Here is a 14,462-nt window from a genome sequence, read left to right as displayed (position 1 = left end):
ATTACTTAAAGCCTTTCTGAAGTTCATATAGATTATGTTTAAAGATCTGCTTTCATCAACCTCCTTGGTTACTTAAATTAAAAAATCGAATTCATGAGATCCTGTTTCCCACACAACCATTTTGACTATTCCTAACAGATAGTACCCTGTCTTTTTCCAATGCATGTATATCTTCTCCCTCAGAATCTTCTCTAGCAACTTTCCTATCGCAGATAACAGGCTTACCTGTCAATAGTTTGCAGGGTTTTTTTTTTACAGCCCTTAATTAGAGGCACAACATTAGCCATGTTCCAGTCATCTGGCACCTCCTGCAATTTCTTCTCTAGCTTCCCAGTGTCCTTGAATATATCTGATCAGGCCTGGGAGATTTGTCTCCCTGAAGGCTTGGGACAATCAGCCTCTCCTGGACTCTGGTTGCTTCCTGGATCAGGTGGAATTCTTTTCTCGAATAGATTCTGTCGCCAAATTGATGCCAGAGATTCTGTTAAATGTAGTTTCCCCCTCTCATCATTCCATCCGCTGTGTTCATTTCCATAATCTATATAATCCTATGCCAAATTGTCCCTGGCTAAAGTTTTGTCCCAGAGGTTATATTCTAGATGTCCTGTTCTTCAATTTAGTTCTTATGTCCTGGTACTGTCTAACATTTATTGGCATTTTCCAATAGAAACAATGATGGGAGGGTCCCTCCAATATCAATTTTAAGCAGCATGTCATCTACTCTATACTATGTGGAACTCTTGGTCTTCCTACGAAACAATATTGACTGTCTCTTGTTAACTGAATCCTTGCAATAATCACATTATGCTTCCTTTTTTCGATTTCTCTATTTGGACAGCCTCCTCCTAAAAGCATAATTATTACCCTCCAACCATTTTTATCATTAGATGCCAGAGTCTCTTACCCAGAGTAGGTGAATCAAGGAGCAGAAGACATAGGTTTAAGGTGAAGGGAAAAAGGTTTAGTAAGAATCTGAGGGGTAACTTTTTCACACAAAGAGTGGTGGGTGTCTGGAACAAGCTGCCAGAGGAAGTAGTTGAGACAGGGACTATCCCAGCATTTAAGTAACAGATAGGTACATGGATAGGACAGGTTTGAAGGGATATGGACCAAATGCGGGCAGGTGGGACTAGTGTAGCTGGGACCTGTTGGCTGGGTGGGAAAATAGGGCTGAATGGCCTGTTTCCACACTGTATCACTCTGACTCTAAGACTCAATCCCTGATATCAAAAATAGGAGGGCCAGATGGAAAAGGATCAGATTTGGAAGATTCTCACTTGCTCTGTACCTACTGCGCCACGTGAACTTTTGCCTAACTCTGTTTTGAAGCAACTGAGACTATATCTTCCCTAACTACAAGATAAATACATGTAGCATAGACCTATTTGCACAAGACATAGCCTGCCCACAAACACTCGCGAACCACAGTTCACAAGGTGATTGTTACCCAGTCCCACAATGATTGGATTTATGAATTGCATACATTTTCTACCAACTCCCCACCCTTATTCATTTTGAAAGCAAGTTGTGCTTGCCTTGAAAGGAATTCTTCACATGATCTGCCCTCTGCCTTTTCCTACATTTCACTTTATTTTTATTTACATAGAAACATAGAAAATAGGTGCAGGAGGAGGCCATTCGGCCCTTCAAGCCAGCACCGCCATTCATTGTGATCATGGCTGATCGTCCCGTATCAATAACTCGTGCCTGCCTTCTCCCCATATCCCTTGACTCCACTAGCCCCTAGAGCTCTATCTAACTCTCTCTTAAATCCATCCAGTGATTTGGCCTCCACTGCCCTCTGTGGCAGGGAATTCCATAAATTCACAAATCTCTGGCAGAAAAAGTGTTTTCTCACCTCAGTCTTAAATGACCTCCCCTTTATTCTAAGACTGTGGCCTCTGGTTCTGGACTCGCCCAACATTGGGAACATTTTTCCTGCATCTAGCTTGTCCAATCCTTTTATAATTTTATATGTTTCTATAAGATCCCCCCTCATCCTTCTAAACTCCAGTGAATACAAGCCTAGTCTTTTCAATCTTTCCTCATATGACAGTCCCGCCATCCCAGGGATCAATCTCGTGAACCTACGCTGCACTGCCTCAATCACAAGGATGGCCTTCCTCAAATTCGGAGACCAAAACTGTACACAATATTCCAGATGTGGTCTCACCAGAGCCCTATACAACTGCAGAAGAACCTCTTTACTCCTATACTGAAATCCTCTTGTTATGAAGGCCAACATTCCATTCGCTTTCTTCACTGCCTGTTGCACCTGCACGCCAACTTTCAGTGACCGGTGTACAAGGACACACAGGTCTCGCTATACCTCCCCCTTACCTAACCTAACCCCATTGAGATAATAATCTGCCCTCTTGTTTTTGCCGCCAAAGTTGATAACCTCACATTTATCTATATTATACTGCATCTGCCCACTCACTCAACCTGTCCAGGTCACCCTGCAACCTCCTGACATTTTCAAGTAAAATAACCTGTAATGGAGCCCATTATTTTTACTTCAAACCAACTAACAATTACATTTCTAATTTGGGCTTAAATTTAGAACCCTATTTCCCTCCCTCCTCCCACACTTTTAAATGAATGAATGAATGAATGAATACGTTTATTGTCATTGCACAATACTGTGCAACAAAATTCCATTGCATCTCCTCCGGTTAAAAAATACAAACACGACAACCATTGACACATATGTACACTTATTAGTAAAAATAATAAAAAAGTATTTTAAAATAATTTTTTTTAAATGATGCATTTCTTGGAATTACATTTTGCTTCCCCAGTGTTCTCTGTTGGAATTAAGTTATTTTATCGCACATGGGTAGAAACTATTTTTTAGTCTACCGGTGAAATGTTCCGTATCTGATTGACTCTGTTTCCATTCGTTTTAAAATTTTAAAATTTACTTTGATTTTAAATATACCAATCTCCACCCCCACCCCCTCCAAATAAATTGCACTGTCTGCAGTGTCCTCACTTTTTTCGTTCCATAAGTTTAAGAAATGTTCAGTTTTGGTGATGTGAACAAATACCTTAACTGACTGATTAAGTATCAGTTTTGGGGCATTGTTAAGCTTTCTTTTAATAAAACCACTTAATACTTATTGTACAGTAATTGTCCATTACCATGCCAAGTCTTATACCCTTCCCAAACCCACCACGCTTGCTATTGTTCACAATTGAATCATTATATCCAGGTGACAAATAATTTTCAAAGGAGAATTTCACAAATACTTGATACAAGTCACAGGATTGTGGGACTAAAGGGTTGAGTTGTCCAGCTACTTTGAGGTCTCCAGTAAATAGGCAGAGGATGTTTGATTGGTTGAATGACTTCTTCCTTGGCATCAGGTTATGATAGCAGTAACACATCTCTTAGAAATGTCACTACTTCTAGTCGTCATTTCTCCAAAATGGAAATCTGAAAATTGTGTGCAGGAACACAGTGGAATGACATGCTGTGCCACCGTGCCTGCAGGCAATACTGGTAAAAGAGAACTTTAGCAAAACCTTGCAGCATCTTTTGTGTTTCTTGTCTGTCAGAAGAATCCTGCTGGGAGGATGTTTCACGCTAGTGGTTCTTATGTTGCACCCTCAACATTTTGGTATTTGCTCCAGCTGTTTTATATTGAATTGCATCACTTAAATTGATTTCCTTTTGAACATTCTGATCTTGATAATGATTTAGAGAAGGAAGAGGCATCCATTTGGGTTGCTGTTGAACTTAAATTGTGGAAACTGCTAACACAGTGTAACCATTGTGCTTAAATGTTTTATGGGCAAGGTTATATGCTGAATAAGGTGTATAGCGTTAGGCTACACATGAAGATAAATCTAAGATTAACTAAGAAGTGCTATTGGTAGAGCTGCTGCCACACAGCACCAGAGACCTGGGTTCGATCCTGACCTAAGATGCTGTCTGTGTGGAGTTTGCATGTTCTCTCTGTGAGTGTTCGAGTGCTTCCTCCGAGTAATCAGATGTTCTCCCACATCACAGATGTGGGATTTTTAGGTTAATGTATAAAATTTCCCCAAGTGTGTAGGGATAACGTGGAACCAGTGTGGACGGGTGATTGATGGTCAGCGTGAACAGTAGGCCAACGGGCCTGTTTCCATGCAGTAGCACTAAAAACTGAATTTATTCACCACAAATGTCTTTAATTTGCTTCTTACAGAATGAACATGACTAAGTTTCATTGGGAGTGTGTTTTTGGTGTGGTTGTTGCGTCTGTTATTACTGATACTAATACATGAAATAAAACAATTGGATTCCTTCAGTAAAATGGATACAGCATGGAAACAGGCACGTTGGCCCACTGAGTTCACGCTGACCATCGATCACCTGTAAAATGGTCTTAAATCTGCCAATGATGAAGATCCAATCTATAGCTCTAATTCTATGATTAATGTCTAATTGATAATAAGATTGCAACTTGAAATTAATTTGTTTAGATCCTTTTAATTATTTATCTTTTGTTTTGATTATTTGATTTGCCTCTTAGCTCAGCAACCTATAAATTGAATGTAATTTGTATGAATGGTGAATGAAACTATTACTACTCGCTGTTTCAGCAAGGAAATCTCATATCAAATTCTGGAAAATAAAATACAGAAATTCAACATTTACTCTGCATTTTCCTACTCTTTCAAAGTCTCTATGATATTCCCTCCCAAATATTTCAAAATTCAACCTGTTTAAAATAGTAAATGCATTTATTAAAACATATTCAAAATTTAATTTTTCCTAATCTCCTATTATTTTTCCATAATCTCACGTTATATTCCCATCTTTATTCCATGGAGTGTAACACATTACAATATCAGCTAAAATGTTTGTTCTTTTAACTTCCCAAATGGTGGTCTGTGAAGAATCTTCAGTATGATTTGGTTTCACAACCTGCTTGGTGCAGTCATTGCTTCTAAACGACTGAAGTCACCAAAAGCTAAACCGATGCCAAAAAGGGGGAAATTAATGCCATAGCAATCCTTAGATCTTGTACAAAACTCTCCATGTCATCAGCCAGTTTCATTGGTTCAATGCCAATTAAAAACTGCAGGCAATCTTTGTTTAAACTGTCTCATATATAATGAATGAACAAGTATGCAAGTGAAGAAACAAGAAACTACAGATGGTGGTTTACAAAAAGGACAATAAGTTCGAGAGTAACTCGGCAGGTCAGGCAGCATCTCTCAAGAGCATAGATGGGTAATGTTTTTGGTCAGGATCCTTCTTCGGACTGATTGTATATGTGAAGTGCTTTCATTATACACAATATAATGGAGGGAAAGGATATAAGAATTTTGTCATGTAGTGCATCCTGCAGTAGAATTTTATTGGAAAACTTTCTTACTGATTCAACAAAGCTTGTGAAATGTTTCCACATCATCCATGCATGTAACACATTAATGCACTGTGGTGGCCAAATATATCATTTTGGATGTCAGTTCTAGGAAGATCAGATATGTATGCATGATTGACTTCATAAGGAAATGTGTGGAGGAGTGTGTTCCTACAAAAATCATCTGAGTGTTTCCCAACTAGTAGCCTTGGATGAACCAGGAGGATCAGATCCCGGGCATTCAAGTCTGGTCACGCAGAGGTATACAAGAAGTCCAGATACGAGCTTAAGGCCATCAAAAAGGCCAAAAGGGACTTTCACTCGAAGCTGGAGGATGAGGCGGATGTTCGGCATTTGTGGCAAGACTTGAATGTCATCATTTCTGGCAAGGCAAAATCAGGAGGCAGCTCAAGCAACAGCGAAGCATCATTCCCTGACATTCTACGCATGCTTTGATAGGAGAACACTGATGTGTCTTCCTCAGCCCCCATACGCCCTGATGATATTACAGTCCCAGTCACAGAGGCTGATGTCAGAAGAAGCTTCAGGGGGGTGAACCCTCAGAAAGTGTCTGGACCTGAAGGTATACGTGGTTGTGTTCTCAAAACCTGTGCAAACCAACTGGCTGGAGCTTTTGCGGACATAGTCAACCTCATTACTGAGGTCTGAGGATTCCACCTGCTTTAAGAGAGCATCAATAATAGCGGTGCCCAAGAATAGTAAGGTGACATGCCTGAACGGCTATCGACCGATGGCATTAACGCCCGTAGTGATGATGTGCTTTGGAAGGCTGGTTATGGCGCATTTCAACTCCAACCTCAAGAACTTCGACCCATTACAATTTGCTTACTACCACTACAGGTCAATGGAGGATGCAATCTCATTGGCTCTCCACTCTGCACTGGACCACTTGGACAATAAAAATATAAACGTCAAGCTGTTGTTTATAGACTAGAGCTCGGCATTCAATACCATCATCCCCTCCAAGCTGGTTACGTGAGGAGGTGTGGTGATTCGGAGCTCCCGTCCATACACAAGAACTAGTGTGTTTTATCATCTTTATGGAATTCGGAGGAGATACAGCGGTACTTTAAACATCTTTGTGTATCGCTGCGATGCTGCAGAGACTTTTTTAAAAAGTTTTCTGCTTGTTTTGGGACTGCGAGAAGTCCTTTCAATTGACTGCGTAGCTCTCACTACGGTGGCTGTCACTACGGTGGCTGCGAACCAAAAGAGGGGAGAAAAATCTTTCTGGACTTGCACAACTGCGTCCAGAACAACACCTTTACTGCCTCATCGGTGCCGACCGGCCCGGTCTGGCTTTCGTGTGGTGTGGGAGGTTTTTTGCACCTGCACCATCTCGACCTTCTTTTTCGGCCTTGGAGCCTGGAGCTGAAGACTAAGCCTCCTTTCACTCGGCAAGACCGACGGAGATAAGAGGCTTCCAATAACAAGACTGCAGGCAAGTCCCTTTCGTCGCTGTAGGAGCGGCGAAGAACAGCTGGGATTGCCTGCGAAGGTCAGCAGCTCACCAGGGAATGCAGGAGAGCTGAGATAGTCCAGCAAAGAGGTGGTGACGCACCAGTTTTTCGGGCGAGCCGACATTATCAGCGTTCGAGGCGACACCACTTGCCTCCTTCCCTCAAACTGTTCCATTTGTTTTTGACTTTGGACTTGGCCATTTGGACTGTCTGTGTCTCAGGTTTTATATAAGTGATATGTTTTAAATTGTAGCACCTGATATTATGCTGGGTCAGTGTTCTGGGGGAGTGGGGCTTTCCAGGAGCTATGCAAAGGTGTCTGGTTCAGCTGTTTCGGCTGCTGCCCTGGGGGCCTGTTCTCCATGAGGAACCTACCTTTCGAGCATGGAGTGAGGTGCTACTTGCCCCCTCATATGAACCTGGAAGACTGCTCGGCTGCCGTGGCCATGGTGGCCAAGCCCGCAGATGTCTGTATGTGGGAAGGATGTTTAGGAAGGCCGTGTTCTTCCTCGAGTCTGTTGAGGGGGAGAATGTGGCAGTGAGTAAAGGGATCTCAGTGGGGGGGAAATCCCTGCAGGTCGAGCCCTTGGCGACCACCGCGCAGCGGGTGGTCCTGTCCAACTTCCCACCCTGCATCACAAACAAGGCCCTCCTTCCCCACCATCACACCCTGGGGAAGGTATTCACGCACATCACCCCGATATCCCAGGGGTTCCGCAGGAAGGAGCAGCGGCACGTTCTTTCCCTCCGGCGCCAGCTGAAGATGATGCTGGACCGGGAGGAGATAGTTGATGGCAGGGGCAGAAAACCCGGGGGGGGGCCAGAGGGGACACGTCCCCCCCATGTTTTGAGAGGTGGGCGACATCCCCGCCAGGTTAACCTGCTTGGGCTTGCGGGAAATATGGCCAGCGTGAAGCAGCGCTGGTATCCCGTCAGTCCAGACAGGGCTGTTAGTTAACCCGGTGAGACAGGCAGTTGAGCTGCATTTAGCGCTGGATTGAGCCTCCGAAGCCTCGCGCGCGTGTGTGAGTGTGCGCATGCGCATGCGCGCGCGGCCGCCAAGAAATTGTGTCCCCCATCCCCTCCATGTTTTGATAGTGAGTTCCGTTCTTGGTTGACGGGCGTTTCTGTGTCCAGTAGGATGGACGTGATTTCACCGTCTACTCGACATCGGACTGCCCAAGGTGCCATGCATGTAAGGAAGTGGGGCATATTCGAGGAATTGCCCCACATCCCGGGCGGGGGCCTCCGCCTCCGGTGCCACTACCCCCCCCCCCCTCACTCCCACCCCCTCTGGAGCTGAGACAGGTAACCCTGGGGTTGCCTAGAGCGCGGGTGAGGGTGGGGAGGGTTAAAAGAAGGGAGGCATGGTGGCGAAGAAGGTGAAGCACCTAGAGAACAAAACCCCAGGGACAAGAACAATCTACCCATCCCACCACTTCCTGTAAGGGAGGCCGCAAGCACCATAATCCAGCCGGGGGCGGTGGGGATCGGATGGGAGGATGGGGTGTCACAGAGGAAGGTTGCTCAGGTAACGCCAGAGTCTGTGAGCTCCTCCCCCATCGAAAAAGAGGATGAGTCTTTCTCGGGAGGAGCGGAAGGGGGACAAACGGGAATCCACCAGGGGGGAGGGGAGTACTGTGGTGGAGGAAGACTCCCGCCCTCTGGTTCAGGCCCTGGTCCCATGTTCTGGAGGGGATTCTCGGGAGGGTGGCGATGGGAACCACTCAGATGATATGGAAAAGGGGGGAGATTCCTTTTGGGGAGGGAGTCCCACATTAGGCCCCCGAGTAAGCCCAAGAGGGGGTTGGGGAAACCAGCCCTTCTCTCCCTCAGGACCTGACTCCAGAGGGACTCCCTGAGTCTGGTGCACCAGAGTTCACTCTGAGCCCAACTGGAGGAGGGATAGTCGTCCCCACTGTCAATGGTATTGACTCCCCGGGTCCATCTGGAGAATGCCCCTCTTCCACTGGCCCCAGGGTTGGGTCTGAGGTGGAGGAGAGACCAGCGGGTGGGGAAGAGGCAACCACCGCACAGGGTGAGGCGGGAGTATTGAGCACTAAGGGTGTGTCTGGGGATGAGGATGGTGTCTCCATCTGCAGTGAGCAGGTGGAAGGGGACTCCTCGGACAATGAATCAATGGATGTTCTCGCTCCCCCCGACGTAATTCCACTCATTCCAGTGGAGGAGATCCGCGAGATCATCACAGCCACCGAGGGAGCCCAACATCGGCCCAGACTGGCCTCCCTCTGGTGGCCAAACCTACATGGACTCACCAGCTCGCTGAACCACATCCTCAGAAGGAGGGGGAGGGACAGTGGGGGTGAAGGGGAACAACCGGCGTCAGCTCAGTTCCTTCTTGGATGACCTGGAGAAGGGTGCCAAGACCAAGAGCAGTGTTGTTCCTGTTGAGGGTAGAGGGACCAGTAGAGCGTCCCTTGTAGCCAGGGTCCAGAGGGCAAGGAGCATTGCCACTCCACCTAGGATCCGCAAGGGGAGGAGTGGCTCTGCTGTCAGTGACCGAAGGACCGGTGACGGGATCTAGGGAGCCGGCAGGGCCGAAGATGTCCTGGTTGGGTTACTCCTAGGCCTGGCCAAGCTAGCCATCCGCGAGTCACGGCGCCAGGCGGAAGAGGGCTTTGCCCGAGCCAGATGCTTGCCCCTTTACCGGGGTTGTACAGTAGTAATTAGAATATTTGTAAAATAGTTGTTTGATGATTTTGTAACATGGTGGTGGATATGTCACCACAGTTATTGTTTTTTTAGGTTTTTGTATCGTATTGGAATTTAAATAAATAATTTTTTGCTAAAAAAAAGCCAAAAAAAAGCTGGTTACCATTTGCCCCTTTACCGGAGTTGTACAGTAGTTATTAGAATATTTGCAACATAGTTGTTTGATGATTTTGTAACATGGTGGTGGTTCTGTCACCACGGTTTTTGTTTTTTTTTGGTTTTTGTATCGTGTTGAAATTCAATAAATTATATTTTGATACAAAAAAAAGATGCTGGTTACCATGTTTCCGGGTTTACATCCGCACCCGGGTGGTACTAGAAAGGGACTATGCACTGTCCATGGGCAGCCTGGGGAATTTCCGGGACCGTTGGGCACTGCAGGGTTGTTGAATGTATCCTGGACAAGGATTGTAATATAGTTGTTTAGTAATATTTTGTTGTGTCTTGTACTATGGTGGCGGGGTCTGTTTTCTTTTATTGTGCTCTGAATACTATTTTAATATTTGAATAAATATTTTTGATTTAAAAAAAAAGCTGGTTACCATGCTCTTGGAACTGGGTCCCTGCGCATCTCTCTGCAAGTGGATCTTCAACTTCCTCAGCAACAGACCACAGTCACTTCGAATTGGCAAAAAACACTTCTTCCTCAATAACCATCAGTATGGCCATGGCCTCAGAATTAAAGGGCGCTCTTTTAGAAAGGAGGTGAGGAGGAACTTCTTTAGTCAGAGGATGGTTAATCTGTGGAACTCTGCCAGAGGGCTGTGGAGGCCAAATCAGTGGATATTTTTAAGGCAGAAATAGACAAATTCTTGCTTAGAATGGGTGTCAAGGGTTATGGGGAGAAGGCAGGAAATGGGATGAGGAGGCAGACATCTGCCATGATTGAATGGCAGAGTGGACTCGATAGGCCGAATTTCCTAATTCTACTATAACTTGTGAACTTGTGTATGGGCGCACCTCAAGGCAGTGTGCTCAGCACCCTGCTCTACACACCCTATACTCATGTCTGCGTAGCCGGACGCAGTGAAATCCATCTTCAAGATCGCCAACGACACCACCATTGGACGAATTACAGATAATGATGAGTCCAATTATGGAAGTGAGATCGATCAACTGACCAAATGGTGCTAGCACAACAATCTGGCACAGAATGTCAGTAAGTAACTGATGTGGATTTTGGAAGAGGAAGGATGAGGATCCACAAACTTGTCAATATCGATGGGACAATGTTGGAGCGAGTCGAAAGCTTCAAATTCCTGGGCATACATATTTCTGAAGATCTTTCCTGGATCCAGCACATTGATGCAATTATAAAGAAAGCCCAAGACTGCCTTTACTTCCTGTGAAGAGAGCAGAGATTTGGTATGACAGAGGATTCTCTTGAACTTCTTCAGGTGTACAATGGAGAGCCTATTGACTGGTTGCATCACAGCCTGGTTCGGCAACTTGAATGCCCAGGAGTGATGAAGACTGCAAAAAGTGAACACTGCCCAGTCCATCTTGGGTTCTACCTCCTTACCATGAAAGGGATTTACAGCAAACGCGGCCTCAAAAAGGCAGCCAGCAGCATCAAAGACCCACACCACCGTGACCACACACTCATTTCACTCCTGCCATCGGGAAGAAGGTACAGGAGCCTGAAAACTGTAACATCCAGGTTCAGGAGCAGCTTCTTCCCGACAGCCCTAAAACACTCTCTACTCTTGACTTGACCATGAAATTTCTTGCAGGAGCAGCCCTTCACTATGAACATGAGGTTTATTTTGGTGATAATAAAGAAAACTAGTTTGACAAGATCGCTACCCATGTAATTCGGCATACAAAGTCAGAGTCCTTTATGTTAACAATTTATAAGTAGCAGGATCAGTCCGAGTTTGGATAGCAGTAGCAGGATGGATTTATCATGGGGAAATCATCTGAGTCATCATGGATTTATGAAGGGGAAATCATGCTTGACTAATCTTCTGGAATTTTTTGAGGATGTAACTAGGAAATTGGACAAGGGAGAGCCAGTGGATATTGTGTAACCTGGTCTTTCAGAAAGTATTTGATAAGGTCCCACATACGAGATTAGTGGGCAAAATTAGAGCACATGGTATTGGGGGTAGGGTAGTGACATGATTAGAAAATTGGTTGGCAGACAGGAAACAAAGAGTAGGGATTAACGGGTCCCTTTCAGAATCGCAGTCAGTGACTAGTAGGATACAGCAAGGTTTGGTGCTGGGACCGCAGCTATTTACAATATATATTAATGATTTAGATGAAGGGATTAAAAGTAACATTAGCAAATTTGCAGATGACACAAAGCTGAGCGGCAGTGTGAACTGTGAGGAGGAAGCTATGAGGATGCAGGGTAATTTGGACAGGTGGGGTGAGTGGGAAGATGCATGGCAGATGCAGTTTAATGTGGATAAATGTGAGGTTATCCACTTTGGTGGCAGAAAAAGGAAGGCAGATTATTATCTAAATGGTGTAAAGTTGGGAAAAGGGAAAGTACAATGGGATCTGGGGGGTCCTTGTTCATCAGTCAATGAAAGTAAGCATGCAGGTACAGCAGCTAAGCTGAGTATAGGAGCAAAAAGGTCCTTTGGCAGTTGTACAAGGCCCTAGTGAGACCTGGAGTATTGTGTGCCGTTTTGATCTCCAAATTTGAGGAAGGTCATTCTTGCTATTGAGGCAGCTTAGGTTCACAATTCCCAGGATGGCGGGACTATCATATGCTGAGAGGTTGAAACATTTAAGATTATTAAGGGCTTGAACACGCTAGAGGCAGGAAACATGTTCCCGATGTTGGGGGAGTCCAGAACCAGGGGTCACAGTTTAAGAATAAGGGGTAAGCCATTTAGAAAAGAGATGGAGAAATACTTTTTCACACATAGAGTTGTGGCTCCATCAGGTGGCCCCACCGCAGTGGCTGCCTCGCCAGCAGCTCATAGTCCTTTCACTCTTTTTGTTATTTTTAGTGTGTCTAAATGTATGTTTTAATGTTTCTTAGTATGTCTTAAGTGGGGGGTGGTGGGGAGGAATAGGGGGAAACTATTTTTCAGTCACTCACCTGGACGGAGATGCATCTTTTCTCCATCTCGCATCTTCGCCCCCCCCCTCGCGGCCTAACAACTGGATTGGCGCTGCCTTTCCTACCATAGACTGGCCCAGAGCGTCAGCAACGGATGCAGCGTTGAAATACCATCAAGGAGCAGGGCGATCCCAGTGTTGGAACTCCGGTGTGTTGGGCCTGCTGACTCTAACATCATGGAGCTGTGGTTTGCGGAGCTTCTAGCTGCGGGCGAGGCACTGACTTTAACATCGCCGAGGGATCGCCAGTGTTGGAGCTCTGTCCAGCTCAGCCTGTGTGATTCGGAAGCCGCTGACTCGGAAACTCCAAGTCGCAGAGTGTGTTCCTCCATTCTGACGCTGGAGTTCCGATCATCCCGGCGAGAGGGCCTCTACATCGGACCGTCCGGAGCGGCAACTGCGGAGGGTTCAAAGGTCCTGACCACGGGTGAATAAAGAGGAAGATGACTGAATTTTATTGCCTTCTATCACAGTGTGAAACTTTGATTCCTCTGTGGTGGATGTTTATGTTAAACTTGTGTATTGTGTTTTTTTTTATTCGTATTGTGTATGGTAACTCAAATTTCACTGTACCAATTGGTGCTTGTGACAATAAACGTGAACTTGAGTCTGGAATTCTCTGCCTCAGAGGGTGGTGGAGGCATGTTCTCTGGATGCTTTCAAGAGAGAGTTAGATAGAGCTCTTAAAGATAGCAGAGTCAAATGATATGGGGAGAAGGCAGGAACGAAGTACTGATTGTGGATGATCAGCCATGATCACATTGAATGCCGGTGCTGGCTCAAAGGGCCGAATGGCCTACTCCTGCACCTATTGTCTATTGTCTATTATCTATTGTCTATCTGCACCTTAGCAGAATACAAGTCTTTCACCTTTTTCCCACCATTGCCTTTCAATTTGATCCACCCCATCGAATTGCAAGCTAACCTCATCTCTGGCAATGACTCGTGAACAGTTCCAAATTTGCGTGGCATCTAACAAATGCCCTACTCTTTCTTTACATTACCCAGAGCCTTTTTTCACTTCAGGCCCACACTTTGTAATCTGTAATTCACGACCAAGTAGACTAAGGAAAAGTGTGCATGTGAACTAATTATATACATTTATATGTTGGGTCAGCAAGTAAATCCCTTCAATTAACCTTCAATTTTTTTAAATGAACATTGTGCACTACTCTGGAACCAGTGCACAGAATTGTTTTTGCACAAAACATGCATTTTTCTCTGCTACGTACCACTGATTTACCTCACCTTTCATGGTGCAGTGGTTTCCAAGCCTTTATCTGCCGTTAGAAGCTATGAGTAAAGTTTTCCATTTAAAGCTAACTACTTAATGCATATACAAATAATTAGTGTTTAATGAGTATAGTTTATCCACATGATGGACTCAGCGATGCCATTCTGCTTAAAATGTATTACAGAAGTATTAACATTGATGGTCCTGGTTGTTTAAAAATTGTAATCGTCCTACCCTTCAATCTGTGGGTTCTCAATTCAAGTGCAGGCAAGATTGATGGAATGAAATGTGTAGAAATATCCCATAATTCAATAACTTACTGCATCGTCCAACAATATTTGATCAGAAATATGATCTCTCAAACAAGGTCCTGGCAATTATAGTTTGGCCCCCTGTATACATAACTACATAACTTGCATTGTTTTATTAATGTCACGTGTACGGAGATACAACGAAATATTGTTTTGCGTGTTCTCCAGATAGATTATACCATCCATGAGTACAATAATCTCGAATATGAATATACCATGTTGTGCAAAAAGAGAAAGGATTCGGAGTACATTCAGAATGTAGAGCTAC

This window comes from Amblyraja radiata, chromosome 7 (genome assembly GCF_010909765.2).
Source record: "Amblyraja radiata isolate CabotCenter1 chromosome 7, sAmbRad1.1.pri, whole genome shotgun sequence".
Classification (NCBI taxonomy): Eukaryota; Metazoa; Chordata; class Chondrichthyes; order Rajiformes; family Rajidae; genus Amblyraja; species Amblyraja radiata.
This window is presented reverse-complemented; position numbering follows the sequence as displayed.